Genomic DNA, 14,044 nt, shown 5'->3' on the forward strand with positions numbered 1-14,044 from the left:
GTAATAACACGAGATACAGATCCATGTTGGAGAAATCTAGGGCCAGAGTGAAGGAAAGCACAGTGAATTATGCAGAAAGCCTCACACTTTATGCAACTGTGAATGAGCAGCCAGTACAGATAATCTAAGAAAGCATAACAATGAGAGAGGCAAGGGAGTTGAAAGATGACACTGACTTTCTAGATTCTGTATCATTTAGCAATAGATAAGGCAGTAAGGTTCAAGCAATGAAAGTGTATTTGTCCTGATGCAAAAGTGTAATGGCTTAGACAACTGATTTTTATGCTGACTGTGGTAAGAGCATACAAACTGAGAAGCAATCAAATTTGATGACAACATTAAGAGATTCTGCTAACTGGGAAGATAGACAAAGAGAATAATCAAAGTAGAAGCTCACATTTCTGAAAAAGGGCACCAGAGTAGGGCCAAAGCTCAGATCTGCAAGCTACTGCTCGGTGTACCAGATTGTAGAATCCTTACCGACAATGAGTATCTCAGATGTGCTGTTATTGATTTTTAGTGAATTATGTTTTCATTCCACAAGACCACTTTTTAAACGCAGGAGATACGATTTGCACAGGAAATGGTCTCTGTCGAATTCAGGCAAATAGGATCTGCACGCCATCGCCAAAGGTCATGAAAGAAAAAACAAATAAGCAAACAAGATTGCCCTTTTAGAAACATAAACATTGAACAAAGAAGCGCTGAAGGCAAATAGATATGGGACACCATGAGTGACTGACTTGAACGAGGATCTAAAAGGAGGAAGATGGATGTCTTGAGCGTGCTGTTGTACAATAAGACATTGCAGTAATGTGTAGAGAGAGTGGAACTTAGTCTAAGATAGCAAGCTCATGCTTTGTGGAGCGAACTGACCTGTTGAAAGTAAATGTATTCCGGTTGCTATGTTTCCGTTTATTTTACTGTGTTATGGCCTGGGCTGCTGTCCCGCATCGGTTGCTCAGTCTTCGTTGGGCGTCTGTTGCATGAGGACAGGCTGTGTGTCGGCTTCTTATTTATTACCTTGTACATCACAAAATGAAGTGAAAAAAGGGGGGATCCCTTGGTGATACAACCTATCAGTACACTATGATGTATACATTACATCATTGTAGTCCATATATAAAAAATAGAAATTTGGCACAAAATACAATTTTCTTTATATTTCCTTTTTATTTTAAGTAAGAAGGATTTTTTTTTATTTTTGTACAAAATTAAAAACACAACACTACAAATACATTCAAATGCATAAACAATAGCACCATTTCATATTAAAATCAATCCTTTACTAGAAAGGAATATACTAGTTCATAAAATCTTTTTCATAAAACAGAAAATCTCACAGGAAAAGAAAAATATAAGGAGAGAAACAAAACAGACAATCCTATTTGTCATATGGATACATATCAGGGAACCTGAATTATAGAAACCACTCCAGGACACACTCAGAATTTGTTATCTATGGAGTAAGCTCAATCCCTTGATTATGTTATTCTAGGCGTCGACGCGTTTCGATGGTTTATTTATAATTGACCATCTTTTTCAAGACCAGATTGATAAGTCTCTCCTATTTCAAGCACTGGGTGGTTGCCCTTTTCGAAAAAATCCCTAAGCTGTCCTTTCCATCAATATCAATCAAATAAAGCCGTATTCAAATCCATAATTCCTGCATACATAAAAATTCATATCCATGCCATCAGTATTTCACTTACACTCGAAATTTATTCCATCATATATCCAAATGGCTTAGTCAAATTTCATAGTTTGCTTATACCAATTATCTTCAATCAAGTACGAGTCCTCGTGTATCCGAACCTTTCCAATACGGCGTCACAAAATGAACACTGTACTTATCTCCGCTTGGCTCCCGAAGTACTGTGTAGAATTTGGCGATTTGTCAAGAAATTCAAGACTTTTACGAATTTGGAGCCTACAGCACACTCCGGCTAACCCACGCTATCATCTGTATCATTTCAATCATCTATGCCGTCACTTGCTGAGTGCTTCTCTTGTACTCTCTGAAGCCCGCATAGCCGTTGGCTACTTTTGGGCTATTTCGAGTGCGGATCCCCCCATTTCCTCATTTGGGCTCCTTGTGCTCTGCTTCTTCCTCAACACAGGTGAGCCACCAAGCAAGCACTCTTGTGTATGTGCTTGATATAACTTCTTAAGTTTACATGCCTGTCCCACAAGTAAATACTTAACTATCCTATGTGCATATGTCCTCCAGGCACTTAGGCCCCCATTAGGATGGCGGGCGGATCGCCCCTGCCAGGCTGGCGGTAGCCACCCCCGGCCTGGCGGGGCGGTCCGTCCGCCATCCGTGCTGGAATGACCCCCCCGCCATATTATTATGGCTGGGGGGTCCGCGGTGAACGGAAAGAACGTCCGCAGCTTTTCCGCCCCAGTCGCCTTGCGACCGGGCGGAAAAGGGTTCTCTATGGTGGCGGTGTCTATCAGACACTGCCAGCATTGCCGCCACGGAAAGGCATGTGGAATCTGCTTTTGGGCCCGTTGCGGGCCCCCAAAGGATGCAAAAAGCAAAAACAATGCAAAAAGTGCAAGAAATTAGGTCACTGTCACAGTGTTTGCAGATCTGGGAAACACCAAGTTCAAGTACACAGTGTTCACTTTAAGCATGGGCGTAAAATCCGTTCCGCTCGCGGAATTTGCGGATTTTCGGCAAATTTGCAATCCGTGAACTCTCGCGAATTTGCCAAAAATTCGCAAATTTGCGCGAAGCGGATTTTTTTGCTTGGTCGCGCTTGACAAATACAATATATACAATTTTGCGGCGCGCGGCGTTCACTTACCGTCATTCAGCATTTGAAGAATTGTTTTTCTCCATGTTTGCGTGTGCTGCGCCATATTGGATCTTGCTGCGGGATCCCGCGGGAGTTTGTCGACCGCGATTACTTCATCGCGGCTTGCCACCTTGCACAGCGAGAGTTTGTCAACGCGAGTACGTCATAAAATCACGTGATCACGCATCGCGGGAGTAAACACTTGCAAACACGTAGATACGGCGGGCAGCGACAATCTCGCAATTGCGAGATTGCAAAATTTGCAATTTCGCACAAGAAATCCACCAGCAGGCAGCATAAACCTTGAAAATGATGATTTTTATCAGAATAACTCCTCAGGTTGACATTTGCCTGCACTTTTTTTTGCAAGGAGTCCATTTTGGAGGGGGGGGGGAAAGAAGTGCCCCACAGTCTCCAACTTCCTGTTCCTGTCCAGCAGGCTCCTCCCAGTGCTTTGTTCATGTCCTGGTCACTTTGATTTGGATCTTGACCTGGAAGGATTACTTTTTGTGGATGCTGCTGGATATTTGGATTTGAGGCCTTTTTGACTTTCTTTGGATCACTTTTGGATTAGAAATTTCACAAGTAAGTTGATGCTGTTTGTTTGGGGCATTACAGTTGCTGCAACTACAATTTTGGAACTTTTTCAGAACATTAAATAAAATATATTGTGGGTAGCCACAGTATCCAGTAGGACCAGGGTTAGTTATGGGTGCATGATGCAACAGTTTTGTTGAATTTCAACATAATTTAGGGCCTGGATGGCATTGGATTGTGGTGATTTTTGTGTGTTTTTTGATTTTTTGGCTGTTGTGGGGGCCTTTTGCCCAGGGGTACTCAGTGGTGCATGGACTGAGTCTTTCTGTGGGGTCTCTTTAATTTAAACATCATGGAGGGCATGGATGGCATTGGATTGTGGTGATTTTTTATGTGTTTTTCAATTTTTTGGCTGTTGTTGGGGCCTTTTGCCCAGGGGTACTCAGTGGTGCATGGGTCTAGTCTTTCTGTGGGGTGTCTTGAATGTATACATCATTGAGGGCATGGATGGCATTGGATTGTGGTCATTTTTATGTGTTTTTCGATTTTTTGGCTGTTGTTGGGGCCTTTTGCCCAGGGGTACTCAGTGGTGCATGGACTGAATCTTTCGGTGGGGTCTCTTTAATGTAAACATCATGGAGGGCATGGGTGGCATTGGATTGTGGTGATTTTTGTGTGTTTTTTGACTTTTTGGGGTGGTGTTGGGGCCTATCCATGTGGGTGGGGGCCATTTTGCGGCCTGGTCCAGGCAGGGCCTGGCCATGTGGGTGGGGGTCTAGGGGCCATTTTGAAGTCAGGCAGTGTGCTTTGTTGGGCCATAGCCATGCACCCAGTCTGCCATGCTTTCATCCATTATGCCCAGGGGTACTCAGTGGTGCATGGACCGAGTCTTTCTGTGGGGTGTCTTGAATTTCAACATGATTGAGGGCATGGATGGCATTGGATTGTGGTGATTTTTATGTGTTTTTCGATTTTTTGGCTGTTGTTGGGCCTTTTGCCCAGGGTTACTCAGTGGTGCATGGACTGAGTCTTTCTGTGGGATCTCTTTAATGTAAACACCATGGAGGGCATGGATGGCATTGGATTGTGGCGATTTTTGTGTGGTTTTCGATTTTTTGTGGTGTTGATGGGACATGGCCATGTGGGTGGGGGCCATTTTGAGGACTGGTACAGGCAGGGCCTGGCCATGTGGTGGGGGTCAAGGGGCCATTTTGAATCCAGGCAGTGTGCTTTGTTGTGCCATAGGCCTGCACCCAGTCTGCCATGCTATCATCCATTATGCCCAGGGGTACTCAGTGGTGCATGGACCGAGTCTTTCTGTGGGGTGTCTTGAATTTCAACATGATTGAGGGCATGGATGGCATTAGATTGTGGTGATTTTTGTGTGTTTTTTTATTTTTTGTGGTGTTGATGGGGCATGGTCATGTTGGTGGGGGCCATTTTGAGGACTGGTACAGGCAGGGCCTGGCCATGTGGTGGGGGTCAAGGGGCCATTTTGAATCCAGGCAGTGTGCTTTGTGCCATAGGCCTGCACCCAGTCTGCCATGCTTTCATCCATTAGGCCCAGGGGTACTCTGTGGTGCATGGACCGAGTCTTTCTGTGGGGTGTCTTGAATTTCAACATGATTGAGGGCATGGGTGGCATTGGATTGTGGTGATTTTTGTGTGTTTTTCAATTTTTGGGCTGTTGTTGGGCCTTTTGCCCAGGGTTACTCAGTGGTGCATGGACTGAGTCTTTCTGTGGGGTCTCTTTAATGTAAACATCATGGAGGGCATGGATGGCATTGGATTGTGGTGATTTTTGTGTGTTTTTCGACTTTTTGGGGTGGTGTTGGGGCCTGTCCATGTGGGTGGGGGCCATTTTGAGGCCTGGTCCAGGCAGGGCCTGGCCATGTGGGTGGGGGTCTAGGGGCCATTTTGAAGCCAGGCAGTGTGCTTTATTGTGCCATAGGCCTGCACCCAGTCTGCCATGCTTTCATCCATTATGCCCAGGGGTACTCAGTGGTGCATGGACCGAGTCTTTCTGTGGGGTGTCTTGAATTTCAACATGATTGAGGGCATTTTGGGGGGTGGGTATAATAAAAAAAAATGCTTACTTGCAAACTATTAATTGAAGCGCTACATATGCAACATTTATTTAACTGATGTTCCTCTGGCTTTGTTTAGTTTTAGGTGCAGAAAGACGAATCATCAGCCTCATCGTTCCTCATCAGTGCCAGGAAGAAGTCCTGCTGCGGTGTGTGCAGCACAACGTCACGTGTGGCCACACACAACTCTGCAACTTGTGCAACTGCGGCCTGCTGTTCTGACATCTGAAGAGGATGGCCCCAAAAAAGTTGCCCATAGCTCCTCTAGCAAGAAAGTTGCCAGTAAGGAGCAGAAGAAGCAAGTGGCGCCACTTACCAAGGAGACTGGTGTGACGACCGCCATATTTTTTGGGGAAAAAAGTACGCCTGCAGCAGCAGCGGGGTCTGCTGGGGACCAAGCTGGGAGCAGCACCTCCGCTCCATTGGGCTCAGTGCCACCACCACCACGCCAACTTAGGTCCAAGCCCTTGAGTGCTGCAGAGGCAGCCAGTATAGTTGTTCAATCACCATCGACCAGTGATGTTGGCTCATCGCAAGAAAGTAGCAGCATCCCTCAATCAACACAGGTTGTTGTAACTCATCTGACGAGTGTTCAACAACCACAGCCGCAACAATAACCACATGTGCAAGTACATGTGCAAGTACAAGCCCAAGTACATGTGGAAGGAGAGGCGGCGCAGGAGAGGCGCAAGCAGAGGTGCATGGAGCGGCACAAGTGCCCACAATAGTTGTTCCTCCCGAAGTAGGGGCACATCAGGAAATCAACATTCAAGCCGAGGTATCATATGAGGAAGCCACTCCTCCTGATGATTCATTGTCTTCCAGATCCCTAGCAAGGAAAAGATCAAGGATGGTGTCTACATCTTCTTCAAGCCCCCTTCCTTCTGATGATATGGATGAAAATTGGGAACCAACAGGCATGTCTGAGAGTGAGGCACACCATGATCTGACAAAGGTAGCTAACCGTAAAAGGAAGGTCCCCGAAAGTCTCAGAGTTATGGAGTGTGATGATGACGCTGAACAAGAAGTGGCGTATACTCCTGCTGAATGTGCTGATGAGGACTCTCACAACGACGACGCAGTCATCATAGATGTCACTCCAGCCTCAGCGGGCATGCAGCAAACAGACATTTGTACCCTATCCCGAAATGCTGCTGAGCGTGATGCTGGCGACGTGTCAATGGGTAACCCTGGGCTTAAAACTTCGCTACGCTGACGGAGCATGCAAAGTTTGTACTAATTCGCACGTAGTACCGTAGCAATTTTATTCTCAGATGCTTTGAAAAGCAATTTTACATGCTCAACAGCATATAACCAATTCACAAAAATGAACTTTTACACTGAAACCATTCGGTAATGAGAGAGCTGATGATTTTGGGCCCCCCCTAACCTAGGGGGAGCACCAAGCAGATGCCTTGAACACAAAGAGCATAAACAAAAAGCACATTTTGTTGAACTTCAGTGGTGATCCCATCATTTTAGGGCCACCCAAGCACAGTTATTGGCAAAAAACAATCCCAACCAAAGGCCCTGCAAAGCATTATGGGACAAGATTAGCAGTGGCAGTGAATATTATAGTATCCAATATCAAAATAACTCTACAAAGAGCTGCAGTTCCACTGGTCGTCCCTAGATGTCCCTAAAAAGTCAAATGCAAAGCATTGAAATTATTCTTACATCAAGCTGCAGTTCCACTGGTCGTCCCTAGATGTCCCTCACAAGTGAAATGCAAAACCATTGAAACCCTTTCATCAAGCATTTGCATTTGACTCGTGAGGGACATCTAGGGACGACCAGTGGAACTGCAGCTCTTTGTAGAATTCTTTTGATATTGTATACTATATAATATTCACTGCCCACTGCTAATTTCATCCCATAATGCTTTGCAGGGCCTTTGGTTGGGAATGTTTTTTTGCCAATAACTGTGTTTGGGTTTGTCCTAAGAGGATGGGACCACAATTAAATCGTTCAATACGATGTGCTTTTTTGTTTTCAAGGCATCTGTTTGGTACTCTCCCTAGGTTAGGGAGGATCCCAAAACCATCACATCTCCCACTGCTTGCCAATTTTTCAGTTTCACTATTGTGAAAGTACTATATGCACTTCAGCATATAAAGATAGAAAAGCTTATTTTCTCATATCTGGTCATGTACAGGAAGCTTTTTGCAATTATTTTGCAATTTTAGCACAGTACAGACAAGTACACAGTGTCTTCAGCTACGCTACGCAATATACTACGTGAAGCTACGTGTACTATGGCCAGGCTTATCAATGGGACCACCAACAATGCAGTCAACTAGTACACCACCACCTACAGCTTCCATATTTTCTTGCCAGAAGGGACCTCCATCCACCTCGACCTCCATTTCCTCAATTAGTGGTGCTGTAAGTGCACAACGTACTAAATTTCGGCAACACACATCCTCCACTTCATCTGGCATTAGCAGCATTCCCAGTATCGCCTCCACCGCCCCCCACAGACATTTGAAGTCCGCAGTTTGGGACTTCTTTAGTGTTAGCCCAATAAGGGAAAACATAGCCATTTGTACCATTTGTAAGGTTCGAGTTAGTCGTGGTAAGCTTGGTACCAACTATGGTACCGGAGGCCAGAGAGGTCATCTTGAGAGACAGCACACTGTCAAATGGCATGCGCACCTAAGGGAGATCAAGGCAGCCCGAATTGCAAGTCAACAAATTGTATCCGTTGATGTTTCATCTGCTGATGACGAGGAGGAAGAAGCGTCAAACATTTCTTCAAATACACCCAGTACCCCTGTCAGCAGCACACCCCCTGGAAGATATATGAGCCAAACTAAGAGTGTGGGAGAGAGTGAGACACCAATGCGAAAAAGTTCATCATCACTGAGCGTAACTGGGTTGAAGAAGTCATCATCATCCCGTAAAACGGTCCAGCCTACCATTAGAAGCATGTTGTTTTCAGATGCGCCATTTGAACGCAACCACCCAACGGCGCGTCTGTATAACACTAAGCTGGCTAAAATGCTAGCGCTGGACCTTCTCCCTTTTTCTTTTGTGGAAGGGGTGGGTTTTCTTGAAATGGTGGCAACGCTCTGCCCTAAATGGAAGGTTCCTAGCCGGTTCTATTTTGCCAGAGTTGCGGTTCCAGCACTACATGAAGATGTGCTGGAGGTGAATGGGGCAGCTTTGCAGAAGAGTGCTGATCACACTATACATCTGACAACAGACATGTGGACCAGTTGCGCAGCCACTGATTGCATGTGCATCACTGCACACTGGGTCTCTTTTTCAGGGGTTAAAGCAAAGCTAAAAGCAGGTGTTGACACGGACAAAGTTTATAAAGCTGCTCGGAAACATGCAACAATAGCCATGTTTGCCATGGAGAAAACTCATACAGGAGAAAACAGTTTGCATGAGTTTAACACAAAGGTCTTTGAATGGCTGTCCCCAAGAAAACGCATGATTGGTTATGTTTCCACGGATAATGGCGCCAATGTAGTTAAGGTCATGGATAAGGGTAACTATTTCAGAGTGCCGTGTTTGGCGCACTGTATAAACCTGGTTGTTAAAAAATTCTTGAGTGAAGAAAGTCCAGTCTCCGAGTTACTGACCACCTGCCGAAGAATGTGCACACATTTCAACCATTCTTTTAAGGCCCGGAAGCAGCTGAGGTGCCTGCAACATGAACGTAAAGTGCCAGTGAAAGCACTCATCCAGGAGGTGGCAACACGTTGGAACTCAACCTTCTACATGCTTGAGCGTCCGTATGAGCAGTATGCGGTAGTCGATCAGTATTTCTTTAAACTGGGTACACCTATGATAGACATGAGGATACAGGTGGAGCAATGGGAGCTAGTTAAAAGCCTGACAGACATGCTTGGTCCTTTTGAGGTCTTCACGCGTGCAGTCAGCAGGGAGGACTGTAATTTGGAAAAAGCTATCCCATTGTTGCGCATGCTAGAGCACCAACTGAAGGCGGTGTCTTCTAGGTTTGAAAAAGATGGAAAGGAAGAAGCATTGGAGTTGGCGGAGAAGTTATTACAGCGTCTACTTCGCGATGAACGTCTTGAAAAGATCCAGACAGAACAGCATTTCTGCTACTATTCTGGATCCACGGTACAAAAAGGCAGCGGCAGGCAGAGTATTCTTTCCTTTTGATGACGCAGATGTTACAAAGTACAAACATTGGCTAGCTGTGTCAGCCACTCGGTTTGAAAGAGAACGTCAGGAAATTGAAGGAAAAGGCAGTACATCAGCAGGCCATCCGCAGTCAAAAAAATCCACTTCTGCATCTGTGGCTGTGGCAGAAGTGAGTGATTTAACGACACCAGCAACCGTATCATCTGCACCAGACACAACAGTAATATTGTGTGAAGAAGAGGATTGGCTAACTGAGCTTGGGTTTGCTTCTCAAATGGTCCCAGAAAAAAGTAAGCAAAGTGGAGGAATCCTGGAGAACCTTGAGTCGATGGTGTAGGCCTATCTGAATGACTCAACAGAGGTCCATCTTTCTCATGACCTATTGGCGTATTGGCATGGGAAAACAGATGTGTGGCCAGAGATCACCAACCTGGCTATAAATTACTTGTCTTGCCCACTCGCAAGCGTGTCTTCTGAACGTGTTTTCAGTGCTGCTGGTGGCATTGTAACTTCCAAAAGGACCCGCCTCTCGCCTAAAAATGTGGAGAGGTTAACAATGATCAAGATGAATCAGCACTTCATACCACCAGATTACAAAATACGAGAATGCACACAGGAAGAAGACGAGGAGGACACCAACTTAGATGAGGGAAGTTCTTCCCTGTTAACTGACCTACTCCCGTCTGAATTAGCAGAGTTTGAGGACGAGCTCTTCTTCCCTGACACCGAGCAAAATGAGTCAATGAATCACTAACTTTCTTTTTCGTCCTTATTCACTTTTATTCCTGTGTGTCTGTCTTTCTTTGTTTTGCAAAATCTATATAAAAAAAAAACTTTAATCACCTAATCACAAAAACAAGCCCATCAGCAGAACTGTCTTCACTTATTTGCTTATTGATTTGAAGGTGCCGCAGTCTGCATTCCTCAGGTTCACAAGTTCACAAGAACATGCTCCTCTATCCTCCTCCTCCAGACTCCTATTTCCCTCAAAGCAGATGGCTGGATTATGCCCAATGAAGAAAGACTCTGCACTTGTGGGGGTGTTCTACTTCTTTGCGGGTGAGTTGAGGGGTCTGGGGCATTGCTGTGAAGGTCTAATACCGGCTAAAAGTGGTTTGGAGAAAATTAGAGCAGAAAAAGTTTTTGCCCCTTTGATCACTTGCCTGTCTTTGGGGTGCAGTTTGGGGGGCTTTTAGGTTGTTGGGGGTGGGTTTTGGGGTCTGTGAGCATTTCTGGCACATTCTAATGTTGATTGCATTTGTTTTACAGGAAATCCATGGTGGAAAAGGGGAGTTAGGGCCTAGCTGCAGAGCTCATTTGGACTACATTCCAGGTAGGCCCACAGTTTCCTAAGTGTGGTTTTTCCCGGTTTTGCTTTTCGGCTTTTTGGGGGGGTGAAACTTGTTTTTGCCCGGGTTCACGGATCTGGGGGCCTTGCTTTGAAGGTGTAATACCGGCTAAAAGTGGTTTGGAGAAAATCGGAGCAGAAAAAGTTTTTGCGCTTTTGATCACTTGCCTGTCTTTGGGGTGCTGTTTGGGGGGCGTTTAGGTTGTTGGGGGTGGGTTTTGGGGTCTGTGAGCACTGCTGGCACATTCTAATGTTGATTGCATTTGTTTTACAGGAAATCCATGGTGGAAAAGTGGAGTTAGGGCCTAGCTGCAGAGCTCATTTGGACTGCATTCCAGGTAGGCCCACAGTTTCCGTAGTGTGGCTTTTCCCGGTTTTGCTTTTCGGCTTTTTGGGGGGCGAAACTTGTTTTTGCACGGGTTCACGGGTCTGGGGGCCTTGCTTGGAAGGTGTAATACCGGCTAAAAGTGGTTTGGAGAAAATCGGAGCAGAAAAAGTTTTTGCGCTTTTGATCACTTGCCTGCCTTTGGGGTGCTGTTTGGGGGGCTTTTAGGTTGTTGGGGGTGGGTTTTGGGGTCTGTGAGCACTGCTGGCACATTCTAATGTTGATTGCATTTCTTTTACAGGAAATCCATGGTGGAAAAGGGGAGTTAGGGCGAACATGCAGAGCGCATTTGGCCTGAATTCCAGGTAGGCCCAAAGTTTTCTAAGTGTGGCTTTTCCCGGGTTTTGCCTTTTGGCTTGTTGGGGGTGTTAAACTTGTTTTCTCCCGGGTTAACAGTTCTGGGGCTATTGCTGGAAAGGTCTAATACCCGAAAGAAAATGTTTTGGAGACAATCCCTGGGGAAAAAGTTTTTGCATTTTCTGAGATTTCGCTGACTCCACTGTTTTCGGGGGGCTGTTTGTGGGGGGGGGTTCCCAGTGTTGGGGCAATGCTGGGTATGGATACTTTTGCTTGCTTGCAAGTGGTTTGAATACAATCCATGGTGGGTAAGGGGGGATTTGGGCCTACTTTACTTTCAAAGTACGTTTGGTCACCATTTTCTACTAGGCCTCTGACAGGTAGCAGTATCACACATTTTTGAGATCTGATTGGGGGTCTTCTACATTTTTGCGACTGGGTTTAGTAAGGGTCTGGGAGCACTGCTTGAAAGGTCTAATTTTGTTCTAAAACACAGTTTACAGTACACCTAGCTTGAGGGGAAAGATCCGCTAAATTAATTCGCCCATTCTTATTTAACCTTCTAAAGGACACACAGACAGAGTACGCACTTTCAAAAATATTGTACTGTCTATTAGGAAACTCAAAGTGTGACTTTTTGCACTACACAGCGTACATACCTTATATTTATTTGTCAGTGGTGTTCTAATATCACTTCCTGTTTTTCCATCAATAATTACAGGCCGGGTTTCAGCCTGTGCAATGGGGAAAAAAGGATGAAGTCAGGCTTCACATTAGCGAGCCGCAATTCAGCATCCGCCAGCCAGGCAGTGGACAGGGTGTCTTCTGGTCACCAACATTGATGGACGGAGCGTCAGATGGAATAGAGGAGTCCCGCTAATAAGAGGAATGGTTGGATGCATGCAACTTACCAAATTCAACAGGACAACTACAACAACATACAGATACAGTATCCGTTCTTTTCTAATTATCTTTTAAGTAATGTTATTGCTGTGAACTTCTATGAGTGTGACTCTGCATTTCTATGATCTCTGCTTCTAAATTCATCCCTACAGCCATTCTATAGGTTTTACTTCTGCTATTTTTAAACATAATTTAATGTAAGAAGTGTTTCTCTGAGTGCAGAGATAGGCAAGTGAAAACGCATAATTATTACTGCAGCCCTGTACTGTCGCATTCTTTCATTCACGGTTGTCGAAAGTACTACTTACTTTTCAGTAACCATGCATGCAGTAGTGCATGCACTTCCTTTATGTCACTTAAAAGATTTATGGATAGCTTTGTACCCAAAGATTTGTTTATCTTCAATTATTGTTTGTCCATGCTGTGCTTTTTTTTTCTTCTCTCAACAAAACTTTCCCAAAAACCCCCATTCCCATCCATTTTCCAAACCCTAACCCTCTTCCCCTGGGCTGTGTAGTTTTGATTGATGTGTGACTAAATGACAGCAATAATTCCACACACTTGCTGGGGAGGATAAGGTCATAGCAACAGGCTGGTGAAGGAATCAGAGGATATATTCTTACTCAGCTTGACACTGAGTCACTATTGGCAAATGAAAGCAGATTTTCATGTGCGCCATCAACTTGATTGGTCATCAAGAACATTGTCCTCCTAGACGTGGCAAATTATTACGCTGCTGTGTCCTTCACCTTCAGTACTATTTCTTGTAGTAGTAGCCAATGTCAAAGAAATTCAACGCAAGTACTAGTTATACTTTCAATACTCTACCATTTGTTAGGCTACATTGTGGCACTGTTCTAGTGTACTGTCATCTGCTATATTCTCTATCGTACCGTTCTAATGCTACCGTAAGGACAAACAAGGTTTCATTTTCTTTTTTTTCAGATGCTGCAACTGCCACTGTGTAACACCACAAGTACCACCGCAATGATGACATTTCATCAGCCCAGGATTGCCAACCTTAATCGCCATTTCCCGTGCAGCCAGCCCTGTGCCTAGCCCTATTTCCAAACACAAATTACAGGTAAGATAGCGTTTGGGGGAGGTAGTATAATGGAGTATTAGGAGAGACGAGAGACTGACGGTCCTAGGACTATTGAATTCACTTACTCTGTGACAGGCACTTACTTTTGAAAATATTTGGGCAATTACTAGTACTTACACAACTTGAATCAAGATGCCACTTAAGTTTCAGGAAAACAAACTTACTGTTAAACCCCCACCCACCAGCCTCAAAAGCAGTAAAAAACACATATGCTAAGATAAAGTTTAAAGTATATTTATATATCCCTAACATAAATAATCTCCCGCAAGACCCAACCCACCCCCCTCCCGAACCCCAACGAATGTCCTTGAAAACTAAGTCCTAAAAAGTAGAAAACCCAACTCCCAATTCCCACCCCCCAGAAGTCTTTAAAAAAGGGGCAAGGGACAGTCTCCTCCTACTGCTGGCTGCTGTTGACTTTTCGGGCCAGGTCGGCATGCTCCTTGAGGAGGGTCTCGA

Source organism: Lissotriton helveticus, chromosome 2_1 (assembly GCF_964261635.1).
Source record: "Lissotriton helveticus chromosome 2_1, aLisHel1.1, whole genome shotgun sequence".
NCBI classification, from domain to species: Eukaryota; Metazoa; Chordata; class Amphibia; order Caudata; family Salamandridae; genus Lissotriton; species Lissotriton helveticus.